Genomic DNA, 9,845 nt, shown 5'->3' on the forward strand with positions numbered 1-9,845 from the left:
ACAGTAACATCACATTTGTGTGTGACCTATAGAAATCGCTGCTTTTGCATATTTTTAGTTACCTCAGGGTCCCTCAGACCTTTCATTATAAGGCTGGGGAGAGGGGTCCCAGCTTAGTTTTATTGGGGGAAAGAATGTGTTCTGGTTTGCCAGGCCGTTTTCTTTGAATTATTCAAACCGTGCTTTCATTTGTATTTCTTCCTTAGCCTCTCTGGCTAAAGAGTCATATTTATAATTTCTTTCTAATTCTACCTTCCCAACAAGTATATAGTTAACTAGTTGCTTAATGCTGAATAGACAAAAGAAAAAGAAGAAAAAAACTCACCAGGTAGATAGTTTTAGAGATAAGGGAAAAGAGTCCACTGGGGCAAAAGAGACACCTGTGGGGTCTCTCTTGAGGTTTTGGAGGATACAGCCTCTTTTAATCCTGAACTCCCAATTGCATGCTGCCCTCTTCCTTTCTCCATCAGCTGAGGTACCAGGAAGGTACAGCTTTCCTAAACTGCCTACCACATATTCCCCCTTGAACATGTGTCACCATTGTCCCCCAATGTCTGGAAGTTCAGGCTGTCTGGACTTTATTACCCTAAAGTTCAGGAGTTCAAACTGTCTGGGTCAAACTGTTTGGGATCTTTAACAAACTTGTGCAGCTTGATGTTTGTAGAGACATTAAGACACATTTTGAAGACATTAACACCCTAACCCACTCCTCCTAAAGCCCCTCACCCATTTATAAACGCACCCATCTTTCCTGTCAGACTGAAGGACTGTAAGGGAGCAAAGATCCCCTTGGTGATAAGGAACAGCCACAACATTATTCAGTAGCATCCTGGAATGGGAGTGCCATCTCAGGAGGGCAGTCCCATTGGGCCTGGAGCTGAGCCCAAGGCTGGGCTCAGGGGCCTTGAGCTGGTGCAGCTGTCTGTGAGAGGTCAGCTCTGTTCACATCCATGCAGAGTCCTTGGAGAACACCTTATGGTGGTAGGATTCAACCCAAACGGGGAGCTTTTGGGGTTTGTATTTAAGGGAAAGGCATGTTCAATTCACCTCATACTCTATTAAGGAATGCTTCAATCAGAAACTCTGGATACTAGGATGCAGATAATGGCTGTGGCCATCACCCCTGCCCTGAGCAGGTTGGGGTCCCCCCGCTGCTGCCAGAGGGGCCACAACCCTGTTGGATGTGTCTCCTCCCCAGGGATGGGAGCCCTGCACCCCAGTGTCACCCCCTTTTCTCTCCCCACAGGGCTCCTGTGCTCCTGCTGCAACCTCAGCCCCTCTCGGCTCTGGCCCAGACCAGAGCCCCCCGTCCCCAGTCCCGATATGTCCTGGTGGCCCCCGACTTCACCCTGCCAGTGCCCCCTGAACCTCCCACACATGTCCAGCCCGGGGATTTGGCTCCCAGGGCTTTGGGGGGGCTTTGGAGCAGCAGTAAAGTAGTTTGTAGGGGTCCTGACACCCACAAATCTGTGTCATCCGTTCCTCTGCAGCCCTGGTGACACGGCGGGGGCAGAACGGGGTGACTGGGAGGCTTTGAGGGGGCTTGGGGATGATCCTGAGAGGGCTGCGGAGGCGGTCGAAATCCTTCTGTTATCTGAGTCTTGATGGGTCTGAGTACGCCCACCACCCGTGCCCCCAGACCCATCACTCCACGATCCCACCCAGGACGCCCCGGACCCACGGCTACGGCGCCCCCCTACAGCCATCAGCCAATCAGGGCGCGTTATGCCGCTGACTCAGCAGTTGCCAGGCAGACCCCCAGATCCCAGCGCTCCTCACCCGGATCCCACCTGGATCCCACCTGTGTCCCCCCTCGCCCCCGGCGCTCCCGGGAGGGGAACGTGGGCAGGGGGGAGGTGGGGGCCGCCCAGGCCGGGCTCTCCCGCGCTGTCCGAACCGTGGCGACTGCAGCAGTGGCCAAGTGCAGGCACGTCCCGGGATTGTTTCAAACTCAGTCCCACCTGGCCCGGAGCCACTCCAAGGATGGGGCAGCCACAACCTCTCCAGGCAACCTGTTCCCACCTGTCTTGTTGGGATCAGGGACAGGGCTAGAGATAACTCCAGAGTGTTGGTGTGTCAGAGAGTGAAACGTTATGGTTAATGGCTTAAACATCATTGTGAGGGAGTTTTGCCCTTTATGGCAAATTTTTATAAAGAAGCTGCGACCACTGAAGCCCACTCCTCCCTGAGGATGCCTCCTGAGGGAAACTTCGGACTGTGAGTTAAGCCATCTAAGGAAACCTGAGATAGATAAAGGTGACGCTGGTCAATTTTCTCAGGTCTAGAGAAGTAAACAAGGCTGAGGGAGAAGAAAATATCCCCCAGAGAGACAAACCCAGCAGCTTTCATGAAAATCAGCTTTGGTTAAGTTTGGGGTGGGGGAAGCCATAGCCTCAGGCTCATCTACTGAGGCCAGGCTTGCACACACTTCCCCCAGCCAAGGGGGAGGTGGGGAATTTTGGGGGCGTGATGCAACCTCTGGTCAGAGGCAGTGAACACCATCGTCCGTTACACAAAACGGCTCAGTTGTAATACCCCCCACCCCAGGAAAGCCATGCTCAGAGGATATTTTTTAAGGCCTTGCACAAGAGCACTGCAATTTTCATAAAATCAGAAATCTCTTATAAACTCTCTGAGTGCGGGGAGAGTTCTCCTCGACATTGAGAGTTACTTCCCGACGGAGGATTGAGAAGAAGGAGACCTCTGCACCCCACTATCATTTGTTGCTAAGTGACATAGAAGGAGACCTCTGCACCCCACTATCATTTGTTGATAAGTAACACTGGCTCCTAATCTATACTATTTGTTTGCTAGCTGTAACATAGGTACTTTTATTATCATGCAATGTCTTAAGAACCTACTAATAGAGTTTCTTTAGTTTATCCTGTGTAGTAAGTAAGCCTGTCAAAGTCTCATGTCTGTTTCTTCCCTTGTGTCTACTCGATAAATAACTCAAATTGTAATAGGCTTGATAGGTCATTATTAAGAACTTGAGAGCAAGAGTGGTTTTGGAATGCTGGCTGCCACAATAAAGCTGCTGCCTACTGCCAGAAGCCTGGGCAAAGGCAGAGACTTGTCTAAGCTCGCTCCTCTCATTTGTAACAGACCCAACAGGATGCTGTTTAGATCCATGGAGTGGTGATATTTTTTCTGTCACTTTGTCTTTCCACCCACCTCTTTTCCTATTTCTTTCTCTTCCTTTATCTCTCTCATTTACTGTTAAATAAAATCCATACTACTAACTTTGGCATATGGTCTTGTTTGGACCTGAATTCAGAGAGAGGCATCTCTAAAAATTTTAATAACGGGATCACAACACCGTGTTGAGATCCTTGCAGACCAACTCCAGCCAATGTTCATCTGCTGGAAATATGGCACCAACCCTTGGGATCTGTTTCATCTGCATCTGGGACCAGCTGTGGGGTGCCTCAGCAGTGGAAATCAACAGAGGTGTCAATCAGTTGACTGACACGAGACCTTGAGATGACTGTGATGAAGAGATAAGCACAACCATGACATGATCCTGACCATGAGACAACCATGGTCATGAGATAACCCTGACTATGACCATGACAGGACCAGGACCATGAGACCAACAGATGACCTTGAGATGACCATGACCATGAGGTGATCAAGACCTAGAGGCGACCATGACCAAGACTATGAGGGGCGTCCCTGAGGTGGCCCCAGTGCAGTGCCATACCCAGGGGCTGCTGGAGTGAAAGCTCCTGAGGACACAGAGAACAAAGTTTGAGCTCATAGCCCTGCAGATGAGGAGATCTTGGAGAGAAGACCCACTGCCAGGAATTCCACAGGATCTCGGTTGGGAATGGCAGGAGTGGGGGACACTGGGAATGAAGGAGCACCACAAGCAGGGGGACACCAGGAATGAGCGACATTGGTATCAGGGTCCACCAGGAATGGGGAACTCTGGGAGTGGAGAACACTGGGAATAAGAGACCTCAGGGATGGGGAATAGCAGTATGGGAGACACTGGGAAAGCGGGCACTGGAAATGAAAGACAAGGAGTGTGTGTACACTCTAACTGGGGATCATGGGAGGAGGCCCAGGGAGATCCAGGGGAGTCCCATGCATTCCTGGGGAGTTTCCCAGGCAGGACCAGGTAAATCCCCAGGGATTCCCTGTGGTGGTGGATTTTCCCCCTGCCTTTTCCAGGCTACACCATGATCTGAGAAATACTCATTAGACCTCTGCCTTGATGAACTTCACCTGGGCTGAACTCCTCTTGAGCTTATCAGAAACATTGTGCTTCTAGGCAATGCTGCTGTCCCACACCTCCTGATTTCTTTATGAACAGCCTTGGGAACTATTTTTCTTCCCTTAACTGGTCAAAATCCTTGTTTTCACACTTTGGGAGAAAGCTGCCCAGCCAAAGTAGGGCCAGGATGAAACTTTGTTGTGACTAAAGGCCATCCCTTGGGTCCCACTAAACAGGGGTGCCAAAGGAGCCCCTTGGAGCTGTGCTGGGCCACAGGAGTGATGAGCAGCAAAGTCCCTGTGAGTGGGGCCTGTGCCAGCCGGGAACTCTCCTGTTTGCTGCACCCAGGGGATCCCTGAAGGACAGTGGCTCCTCAGCTGCTGATGCCCCCACTCCTGGAGACCTCAGCCTTTGCTCGGTGAGAAGATGCCAAGGCATCTGAATGGAGTATTTCAGTAGCTTGGAGAGGAATTTTTTACAAGTACCTTGCACTGACTCATTATGTCTGTGTGCTTTTTCATGTGCATATGCCACAGCAAATCTGGGAGAAATGATGCTGTCTAAGATGTTTAAGTACCTTAAATATCTAACTAAGTCAGGCCTGTAAGTTTATTTTATGTTGTATGTTAAGTTAAATGATGTTAAGTTTTATTCCTTTGTTAAATTTTTAAGGTATAAGTACAGTTTGGTTTGAGTACTGTTAAGCTTTTAGGGTGTATTCCTTTTTATCCTTTCCCTTTCTATCCTTTGCCATATGCACCTAAACACACACACACACAGATGGATAGTTCATTTCTGTTTTGATTGGCTGGATTTTGTTATTGTTCTCTTTTCCCCCTCCGTCTGCCCTAACTCTCTGTAAGCAGTAGAATGAGTCTTGCCAATGAACCTTGCCAAGCTGTCGCTTAATATTAAACCAGATTTTCATTGTTCCCCCTGCAGGTGACTTTTTTTCACGGTCCGAAACGCTCACTGCTAAAATTCCCCGCCACGCTCTCGGTCACTTTGACTCCCAAGGATCTGCCCAGCGACATCGCTGCAGCCGTGCTCTTCCATCGGCAAAAAGGAAACGGCGTTGCCAACCGCGGGGCCGGAGGGGCTCTGCCGGGGGAGATGGTGAGGGGTGAGTGAGGTCTCCGGTACAGGAATCCCCTGAAGTTCCATTCCTGGGCACTGGGACCCCCCCTGCGCTCCCTTTCCGGGTACCAGAACCCCTCTGAACTCCCCACTCCACAACCTGCACCCACCTGCATCCCCTTACAGCATCGCTCCCAGACCCCATATGCCCCTTTTTCCTTGACCCTGGGAGCCCCTGGACCCCCATTCCTGCCTTTCTTAGCCCACATAACCCCTCTTTCCTCAATACCAGGGGCCCTCTGGACCTCCTTTCCAGCCATCCCTGCTTTCCCCAGCCTGGGACTCCCATTTCCTTGACACTGGGAGACCCTGCACACACCTTTCATTCACCCTCTGATCCCCAAATCCCCTTCCTGGCTTTCCCAGCTTTCCTTGATACTGAAATCTGCTGGAAGATAATCTTTCTAACACAATTTGAAGCACTAGAGAGCAGTCATCATCTGTGCAGGACACATGGTGGATATCTCCTTATTCTGTGTTTGAGGTGAGACTTTACAAACAGATATTTGTGCATCGTAATATTCATTACACTGTGTCTCCCAGCTAATACAGGAACATTGCTTTCCTAGAAGTCATTTCTATGCATCTGCTTCCTACTGGAAGTTGTTTTATGGTCCTAGAGAGTTGTCTGAAGGAGTCTCTGGTGGTTGTATTCACTGAAAGATTTGATACTAAAGGTGACCTTCCCTTGAACTTCTCCTTGAGCATGCACTATTGCTTCTTGCTACATACCTTGCTCAAAACCACACTGTTGTCCTTTTTATCTGCTTCTCCACTGGTTCCAGACACATTTCTCATCCTATGTGCATACCTTTACATCCTTTTATCACACCGTTTCCCTCTCCTTGATCTATGAGGCCCCCCCTGGAATCCCCCAACCTTTGTGTCCCTCCAGTTCTCCACACTCTGTGATTCCTGTGCAGTGTCAGAGCCCAGCCTGGGGGTTTCCCAGTGTGTGGCCATGGGGTACCTGGACAGGAACCCTTCTGAGTGAGCAGGGCTGGATTCCTGCTCACGTGGGATGGATGGAGAGGCATTGGAGTGGGATTCCAGAACAGGACTGGGGAGATTCCAAAGCAGATCAGGTGGTATTGATAGAGCAGGATTGGGGCACCAAGGATACAGTAGGATGTCACAGTGAGGGTGACTGCAACAGACAAAGATGCCATGGATGACAGAACATTGGATACCCAGACCTGGTTTGCCAAGCAGAACCAGTGCATGGCTGCCAGCAACCTGGAAACGCTGTGGGGCTGGGGTAGCAGCAGTGGGGGTATCTTGGGGTGATTTTATGATGATGTTTTATTTCCTAATCACGTGCTTTATGCCCAGAAAATGAGTCCTGCAGCTTTAATATAGACCCAGGGAAGGGGTGGGGAGCCTTGGGCTCTTGCACGAGCTCTGTTCAAGCCCTGACAGTGCAGACCAGGACACTGCATTGTTCCTTCTGTTGCATTGGTTTGGGGCTTTTTGCGTGAAGCAATAAGAGTTTTTTTTTCCCTTTCTCCTAGCCTGGAGGCTGTACCAGGAATCCTCTTGACGATTTGTTTCTCTTTTTCCCTTGAACTGTTTCGGCTTGGGTTTTTTTCCTTTCTTTGGCCTGTCTGGGAAGCCAGTGGGACCACCCAAAACCCAAGACCTCAGAGGAGCTGAACTGACACAAGAAAGAACATTAAAATCCACCAACTTCGGCTGCTGCAAGGAAACTGATGGCAGAAATCCAACATGTTCCCATCTGCTCTGAACTCTTGTCTCTTCCTGTCCCCATACACAAAGAAGGGCAGATGCCATATTTGCTTTTTAGCCATACAGCAAGGTGGGAGTGTGGTGTATGGTTAAATTTTTTTTTTTTTCCTAACAAAATGTTCCTTTTTTTTTTTTTTTTTTTTTTTTTTTTTATTTTTTGACTTTCATCCCCTGGTATCCATTTCTCTCATTGGCAGAAGAAAGAGGAGTTATTGAAGCCCTCTCTCTCTAGAGAAAAACACTAATTTTAAAGCATTTTTCTTCTAGAATTTGTCTCCAAACCAAGATGGGGGGGCAGGATCTGGGGGAATCTGTGGGGCTGGGATCTGTGAGGTTGGAATGAGAATCTGTGGCTCTCCATCAGACTCTGTCCATCAGACATCCCAGCGCCATAGGGCTGGGATGACACTCTCTGTGGCTGGGACACAACTCCATGTGGCTCCATGGGTCCAATCCACCCCTCCAGGTCTCCACACAGTGCACTAGGTTTGCAGCAGGTTTGCAGCTGCGACCTCCTGTTCCTAACCCTGGGAACATCCATGGAATCTCTGGGGAAGGCTACAATGGGTGGGATTTCATCTTCAGGCTGGGATCCAGCTTGGTGGTGGCTGACAGTGCTGCCTGGATGACCTGGCAGTAACCAGGCTGACCACAGGATGAATTACTTGGAGCACACTGTGTGGAATGGCTTTAGAAATACATCAGATATTGGTGCCATACAGCTCATTAGGACTGGGATGCAAATGTGGGAGTGGAATTCCTGAGGGAATGCAGGATTTGGGAGGGAAAAATTCAGAAACACAGGAATTCACACAGGAATCCCATGGATAGATCTCACAGTCATCCCATTCCTATGGGAATTCTGTGAATGGATTTCACCTCCATCCCATTCCATTGAAATTCCACAGGTGGATCTCACCATTGTCTCATTCCCATCAGAATTTCATGGATGGATTTCTCCATTATCCCATTCCCAGAACTCCCTGACATCGATGTGTACAGAAAAGTGGAACACGGGACCCTGGCGCTGTCCTGCCACATGTACAGATTCTGCCCCAGGATCAGCTGGATGAAGGGGGAAGATTGATCAGGATTGATCAGGATCAGGAGATTGAGTGGGGTGGAATCATTCCCACCAGCGATGGTACCTTCCACACCTGGGCCAGAACTGAAGCACTGCCAGGGGAGTGGAAGCAGCACTGGTGCCAGGTGGAGCATCCTGTAATGCTGGAGCTTGGGATCTTCATCTGGGGAAAGGCTGGGAATGCAGGATCTGTTAACTGAGAATCTGGGAATGAGAAAATTGGGAATACAAAGCAGCAGGGTAGGGGTTCCCCCCCTTCTCACCATCTTGCACTTCCTAGAGCTGGAATCTCATCCCACTGATGGTCCCTGTGTCCATCATTGCTGTGCCTTGATCCTCACTGGATTCAGCACCCGAAAGGTCCGATCTAGTAACCTGTGGGATGGTGGCTGGGGATGAGCACCAGTCTGCCCAGCAGCATACTGGGGATCCTGCACTGCAGGCGCTGATCACGCTTTAATTCCACAGGAAACTGGAGAGGAATGGATGCAGTACAGTGGCTGGTGGGCTGCTCTGCACCAGAGCTCTGGCTAGCTCTACGGTGTTCTTTCACACTCTGGCACAGCACCAAGAGTGGGGAATCATTGGGGATTTAGCTTTTCCCACAGTGAAGCCTCCAGAGTCTTGGGCCACCCCAAGCTCTGTGGTGCACGGCATCGGGGATGGAGGTAATAAAATAGGAATCTCTCTGGATTGAAGTTCCCAGCAACAGTTTAGTGAGGACAGGGAAACAAGGGACCCACACCAGACAGGGTCAGATTGAAGAGAACGCTGAGAGCTGTTGTGCAAGGGGTTAAATACAGCCCGAGCTCCAGGGGAGGGTACAAACAGTGGCCCAATAGGGAATCCCGAGGGGAGGAGTAAGGGGTATTTACAACTTCAAAACCAATAAGAATACACAGAGGGAGGGAGCAAGATACAATAACCAGTGGGACCATGAGGGACAAATGATTGTCAAGGAAGGATCTGGAAGATGGGGTGGGGCTTACAATGATGGACAGGGGAGTAGGGGCAGGGCTGCGGTGGCAGACAAGGAACTTTTGAGAAGGAAGGGAGAGGTTTGCTTTGATGGATAGGATGTGGGAGGGATAAAAACAGGGAGAAACCCAAATATTTAACCTGGGGGGGAAAGGAACATGCCAACAAACAATTCAAACCTATCAACTTTGACAAAATTAAATAAACACACTGCAACAGGTACGAGTGGCAGATCCAGCTCTGGGTCACCTCCGTGCAGATGAATCCTGGTGTGTGATCCATGCTGGAATCTCATAGATCTCATTCTGCAGAAACAGGCAGAGGAATCAATTGCTTGACCGCAGGTACAGAGAGGGACCTGTGTGGGACTCCAGAAGGAATACAGGGCAGGATTCCAGATCAGGGCAGGATTCCAGATCGGGATCAGGTAGAATTCTGAAGTGTATCTGGGCTGGATTCCAGAGCAGGATCGGGTGGGATGGATGGAGAGGCATTGGAGTGGGATTCCAGAACAGGACTGGGAGGATTCCAAAGCAGATGAGGTGGTACTGATAGAGCAGGACTGGGGCACCATGGGTACAGTAGGATGTTACAGTGAGGGTGGCTGCAGCAACCAACCTTTGGGTCCTCTGATTTCAGGACAGAGGGCAGCAGAAGAATAAATAGGAGTGGGAACGATGG

Source organism: Cyanistes caeruleus, chromosome 37 (genome assembly GCF_971803275.1).
Source record: "Cyanistes caeruleus chromosome 37, bCyaCae1.hap1.1, whole genome shotgun sequence".
NCBI lineage: Eukaryota > Metazoa > Chordata > Aves > Passeriformes > Paridae > Cyanistes > Cyanistes caeruleus.